This window comes from Pogona vitticeps, chromosome 2, assembly GCF_051106095.1.
Source record: "Pogona vitticeps strain Pit_001003342236 chromosome 2, PviZW2.1, whole genome shotgun sequence".
Lineage (NCBI taxonomy): Eukaryota > Metazoa > Chordata > Lepidosauria > Squamata > Agamidae > Pogona > Pogona vitticeps.
In genome coordinates this window covers 140522651-140529276 of record NC_135784.1, presented here as the reverse complement: position 1 = coordinate 140529276, position 6626 = coordinate 140522651, and positions in this window count along the sequence as shown.

Genomic DNA, 6626 nt, shown 5'->3' with positions numbered 1-6626 from the left:
AACCATGTCAGCGATTTACTACTAGACAATGGCAACCGTTACTAAATACTTCAGTCAGAGAATATGCACATCCTGTCATGTTTATATCCTCTGTTCTCCACTTTCCTTCCTGTTCATCACTTTTTAAAGGGGAGTTTCAGTATCAGGAAGTTGACATCCTGTGAAGGTATTGCTGCTCGAATAATGAGTCCTAATTTAGTGCTGCTGAAGGATGTTTTTTTCTTTGAACATTGAGGGCCTCTTGTGGTTCCTGTCAGATAGGATAAGATCAGGTGAACGCATGCCTCTTTCTTGAACTTTTCCCTGAGTGTTCATGGCTGCCTTGGCACCGTGTGTTTCTCAGAGCTAATGATCAATCACTTTTCCAAGCCCAAAAGGCTGTTCTGAATTTGCTTCCCTGCAAGTAGCTAACAAAGAGTCATAATGATTGTTTGGGTTCAACTTTTATCATAAAAAGATAGTAAATGCAGACGTAAGGCACCTGTTTTTTTTTAAAGCATGTTTTTGTAGATGTACTCAAGAAGCATGGGTCTTACGAAATTGCTTGAGTCTTTTGAATCTAGGCTTCAAGAACTTTGAAGATACGCAATGGCCTTTGGTCTATGCCATAATGTGTACAATTTTAACTTATGCCATGTTAATACAATATGTGTCTGTACAAAGCTGCAACATACCGACTCAGACCATTGGTCCACAGGAGTTCAAAACTATGTACTTTAACTGCTAGGAGACCTCCAGAGTTTCAGGCAGAGGACCCTCCCTTCCCTACCTGGAGAAATTAAGGACTGGTCCTGGGTATTCTGCCTTTCAAACCATGTGCTCCCCCCTTGGGCTAGAGCCCCTCTTTCCAGATACAGAAATATACATGGATATAAAAATTTCAGTGAGCTTTTTATTTTTCAAATGAAATGTTTTCAGAGTGCCTCAAGTGTAATAATGCTTTGTGTTTATATCCTAAATTAATACATAGCTTCCAAATTATGACTGAGATTTAGAAAACTTTAGTCACTAGATGGCAGCATTTGTTCATTGCAGTGACAAGACCTAAAGAGTAATTTCCATCATCTCTAAAAGGACCCGCTCCTTCTGTTAGGGTGTGGTATAGTGTTTATATCAAATGTGTCAAAGCCTAATCAATGTGTGAGTTAGCATTTCCTGTTAAATACACACAAAACTCAGATCACTGTGTATGAATGAAAGGCATACAGAATGAATTTGGCACAAAATAAAATCAAGACTTGATGACTACCTATAGTTTTGTATTGAAAACATTGTCACATCAATTAAAATGTAATGTCACAATTTTTGCACTTAAAATGCATTATCTAAATTGGCAAAACAATCTGCTGAATAACCATGAATGGACTGTCACTGAAAATATCAACCAGAAGGGTTCTTACATGTGTATTTTGTTGGCATCATCCTTTTCGTTGTGGAAAGATTGCATGGATTAGCCAATGGATTTTGATAGTTGCATGCCAGCAGCTACCTGCTTTATTATAATTAGTTCAACTTCAGTATCCTTTGCTGTAACTCACCATCATGTCAGCAGAAAAACAGAAAAAGAGCCAAGTAACATCAGACCAAAAGTTTTTCTGGTCCACCATTACTCTTTAAATAGCAATGACCCAGTTGCTTTTTTTCCCCTGATGAGAGTTTACCAACCGGGCAGCTGCACCTTCTGCCTCACGTCCTCTAGCAACTGATGCAGAGGGGTGCTACCTCTCATGCAGATAGTACATAGCTATCCTAACTAATAGCTACCGATGACCTTATCTTCTGTGTATTGTCTCCTTTCAAATATACTCAAGTTGGCATATAGTACATCACTACATCCGGTGGCAGGGATTTCTACAATCTAATCTAATCTGATATAATGTAATCATTTTAGAACTGAAAGGGATCATCTAGTTAGTGAACCTCCCAAACTCTGGCCCCACAGCCAGATACCTAAACCACTGAGCTATCCAGCCGTTACACTATATGATGCTCTGCCTTTTTATCGATCTTGAATCTCTCAGCATTCCATTTCAATTGATAAATTTATGCATTGGCTGCTTTGAAGCTTTAGCAGAAAATACCATGCGGTCATGAAGTGTCCACATTTTGGGAAATCTAGTAGTTAAATCATAGAATCATGGTTGGAAGGGGCCTATAAGGCCATCGAGACCAATCTCCTGCTCAATGCAGGAAAAGGAATCAAAGGGTATCTGCCAGACGGTTGTCTAAATTTCTCTTGAATGCTTCCAGTGTTGGAGTGTTCACCTATCAAGGTAACTGGTTCCATTGCCGCCCTGCTCTAACAGGTGGGAAGTTTTTCCTGATAAGTTAACTGAAATCTGGATTCCTGTAACTTTAGCTCATTGTTCTGCACTTTGGGATGATCGAGAATAGATCCTGTCCCTCATCTGTATGACAAGCTTTCAAGTATTTGAAAAGTGCTGTCATATCTCTCCTCAGTCTTCTTTGCTCAAGGCTAAGCATACCCAGTTCTTTCGTTCTTTCCTCATTGAGCTTAGTTTCCAGCCCCCTGGTCATAATTGTCACCCTCCTCTGAACTTGTTCCAATTTGTCAGCATCCTTTTGAAGTGTGGTGTCCAGAATTGGACACAGTACTCAATATAAGATCTAACCATTGCTGAATAGAGGGGAACTAGTACCTCATGGGATGTGGAGACTATACTTCTGGCAATAGAGCCTAAAATAGCATTTGTCTTTTTTTGTAGTCACATCACCCTGTTGGCTCATATTTGGCTTGTGATCTACAACAATTCCAAGATCCTTCTCACTCGTAGTATTGCTGAGACAAGTATCCTCCATCTTGTAACTGGGTGTTTGATTTATTCTTCCTAGGTGCAGTACTTTGCATTTATCCCGGTTGAATTTCATTCTCTTGTTTTCAGTTCAGTTCTTAAGTTTATCTAGATCATTTTGAATTTTGTTTCTGTCTTCCAGGGTATTAACTATTCTACCCAATTTTGTGTTATCTGCAAATTTGATTAGCATTCCTTGCACCCCCTGATCCAGGTCATTAATAAAAATGTTTAAGAGCACTGGGCCCAGGGCTGAGCCTGGGGTACCCCACTTGTTACTTTCACCCAGTTTGAAAAGGAGCCATTAATAATCTGTGTACGATTCTTTAGCCAGCTGTGTATTCACCTGACTGTTGTTCTATCCAGTTCACACCTAGTTAGTTTGCTAATCAGAATATCGGGGCCCCCTTTGTCAAAAACTTTGCTGAATCTGGATATCGTTGGTGGTTGCTATAGTCTGTTTGTTTCATGACTTTTGTTGTGTTAAGTCAACCAGATGAAGCTCACTCAAGGCAGGAACCTAAGCAAGGTATTTATCTCAAGAACAAAACTAGGGAACTGTTGGTTTGTGTAGAAATTTCTACTGCAGGTGGGAATGGTGGAGTACTGTGCATGCATTAGTGTTCCAAGATAGGCCACTGACCTTGGACTATTAAATCCTGCAATCGTGGTGTTTGGATTATAGATCTTCCAGGGCTTCATCTGACAAGTTGCTAGGTTTCTGTGATCTTCTTCCAACCCCACCCTGCCTGGCCGTGTCTCCCTCTATGGCTAAAGTTACATTTCCAGGGCCAGAATTTTTCACTTTTTGCTTCTATGATCCTGCTGCCTTGAGCATTCAGAAGCATTACACCTTGTGAAGCATACAAATGGTTGCAACGCTCAGTTCAGTGGTGCTGCAAAATCCTCCTAGAAATGCGACCAACATCCTTTTCACTTTTGCAGTGCATATGAGACTGCACAACATTGCAGCCCCCCTCTGTTTGTCTTTCTTTCCGTATCGGAGTGTCACTTTGAGGCCCAGTGAGTTTGCAACTGTCAGTAGAAAGTAAGCAGTCAAACTGTCAAAAGGTTATTTTTCAGTGAATGACCTTCCCAGTGTCCAAGTGATGAACAAAGAGCAGTCCTAAAAACATTGACTCTTGAGCTAGATGTGTCCAATATTTGGTAGCCTGTCTGCCTTCTTTCCTCCCCCTCCCCCTCCCCCTCCATCAGTTTCCCTTTTTCCATCCATTTGTGGTGTTTTCTTCATGTTAGTCAGAGCTGGGGGGGAAGGCATTGCTTCACAGGCCTCCTGCTATTCCACATTCTGTTCTAAGCAGTGTTCCACATTGCAGGATGATGCTTAGTAGTTCCTCAGGGTGGCTCAGTCTGCCATTGGTCTCCCTCCTGTGCTTTAGTGAGCCTTGGTATGCATGGAAACAAGGCAATTGGACTCACAGTGTTTTCCGAGATTGCCCTAGAGTCCATGGAGAATTGGTAGCCTAGAACCATGAGAAGCCAAAGCAGCTGTTATTTTCTCTCACCAAACACGATGTGGAGCCAATTACATCCTCCTCCTTAAGAAACTGGTAAATATACTGCACCTACCATGAATTTATTTCATCTTTCTCCTGCTTTAAATCTATCCGTTCTACCTCTTGTATTCTGTCCTTCATTTAAACCTACTGTTTCTCACTGAACTCTAAGTTCCCATGTGCAATGCACTGTTTCCCTAATAGTCTTCCTTCTGCTAATTTGGTGAACTACCACTCCATGTCACTGTTGTCTCTTGCCCCCGTTCCTGCCATTGGGAATAGTCTTCTGGCCTATTGCTAAGGATGATACATAATCCCTGTTTTATTTTCTTTAAACATATCCCATATAATACTTTAATGGTTCAAAGGTAACATTTTGTTCTTGTTCGCTCACTAATTTCCCTGATTTGTCCAGGCATAGGGCAGCCTGCTGTATATGTGCTATCCCTCTAAAAGATCCCGGTAGTACTACGTTTGCTGAGCACAAAGAGACAGACGGCTGCTTGCATAGACCCATAAAGGAGGACATCAGTTAGCAGGACATTGATTGCTTATATATTGCATGTACCCATCTGGATTAATGTTTACGCTAGGGAACTCTGTAGCTCAGATCACAATCTTGTATTCCATCAATCCAGCATTAACCTCCCACAGAAGCACATTCAACGGCATGCCTTGAGAAGACAAACCTGCACCCCTTAACTGCTTCTCATGCTTATTGTAAAATGTGGACCTGTAACAATATGAACTGTATACTTACCAAGACATTGGAATCTTTTTTTTAAAAATAGTTCCAATAGTTATAGTTCCCAGGGTCCCAAAAGTAGTTAGTTGCCATTATGGTCAGAAATGTTTCAAAAACTCAACTCTTTCCCATTTCTCAAAAGGAACTAGAATCTGTTAACTAGTTAACAATTTTTAAACCATCTGTGTGGTACAAAACACACCCTCCTCCTCCTCCTTATCTCACCATAGCCTCAATGTCTACAACAGAGCACTAGGCAGCATGAGGCACAGAATTCATGGGAGGAGCAACAGAAGGGTCCCATTTTATTTGACCTATGAGGTATTCTGCCTCTGCCATTTAGTGGTTTAAATCCTGCTGGCATAAATATGCCTGAGGAAGGATGCTTCTGCAGATGTCATCAGCCCGAGTTGGTTTCCACAAATTAAATACTCTCACAGATCTTGTGTAATCCTTTTCATTGTGTGGAAGCTGTGGGAGCCACAGGATACAAGGAGGAAGTCTTTACTAAAATCGTTATTAGTGGTAATGTCATCCAGGTAGCTTTGATTCTCATTAGTTAAAGACTTCCCTTTCAAAAATTGCCAGCTTTCTACAGGTATAGTTATACCAACAGAATTTCAGCAAACGAGGCTACACTGCAATTACTATAAAAGTAAAGCAGTATAACTATCCTTTGTGAAGCTACACTTGTAATATAATTATGTGTTTGTATTGGATAATGAAATGATTACAAGTAACTTATTGCTTCCAATATCTGTTCCTACCCACTGAGATGTGATCCAAATCCAGATTCCAGCTAGCTACATGCAACTCTCTGCTAGCTTTATCTTGTACTACCTAAAGGAACTCACCTTAGAGGGTCAGGAGCTGTCTGACTGAGGCAGTGAGACATCAGAGAGACCGTGAAAAAAGCTCAGGTTGACTGGGAGAATCTGATCCCAACCCAACAGTGCCGATTATGCTGAGAGAGAGAAGACAATTCAGGCATTCGCACCAGATGGCAAAGGTCGTTAGGGAACAGAGGTTGAACGTCTACAAACTGTGATTGTGGAAAGGTCTGTGGAGGTGAGAAGGGTGGTGAAGCTAACTTCTCTCTACCCTTGAGAAAGGACACTTGAGTATAAAGTTGGTTCCTCTACAAATGACCTTGAGAGTGAAGCTGGCAATGGTGGAGAAGTAATGTAGATAGTTCATAATAAGTGTTATGTTTGTTATGTGAACTTTAACCCTGTATCTTACTTGAAATTATGAATGACACTGGGGTGTTGTTTTTGGTTCCTGTTCTTCCAAAGCAGGCCTGCCCTTTCACAGCTCCCTTGGCATAGATCTAAACTAATCACTTGTAGAAGATCTTATGAAGTACTTGAACATGAAATTTGCTTTGCATCGTATGGAATGTCTCAGCTCTTGCCCAATGTTGCTTTGTGCTCTTTATAGGCTTTACGTTCCTTCTGCCAGTTTCTTGCCTTGGCAGCTCACCTCCGCTTCAAACTATCAGATCTAGAACAGCTCTCAAAAGTTTAAAGTCATGCATTGCCCATTCTATCA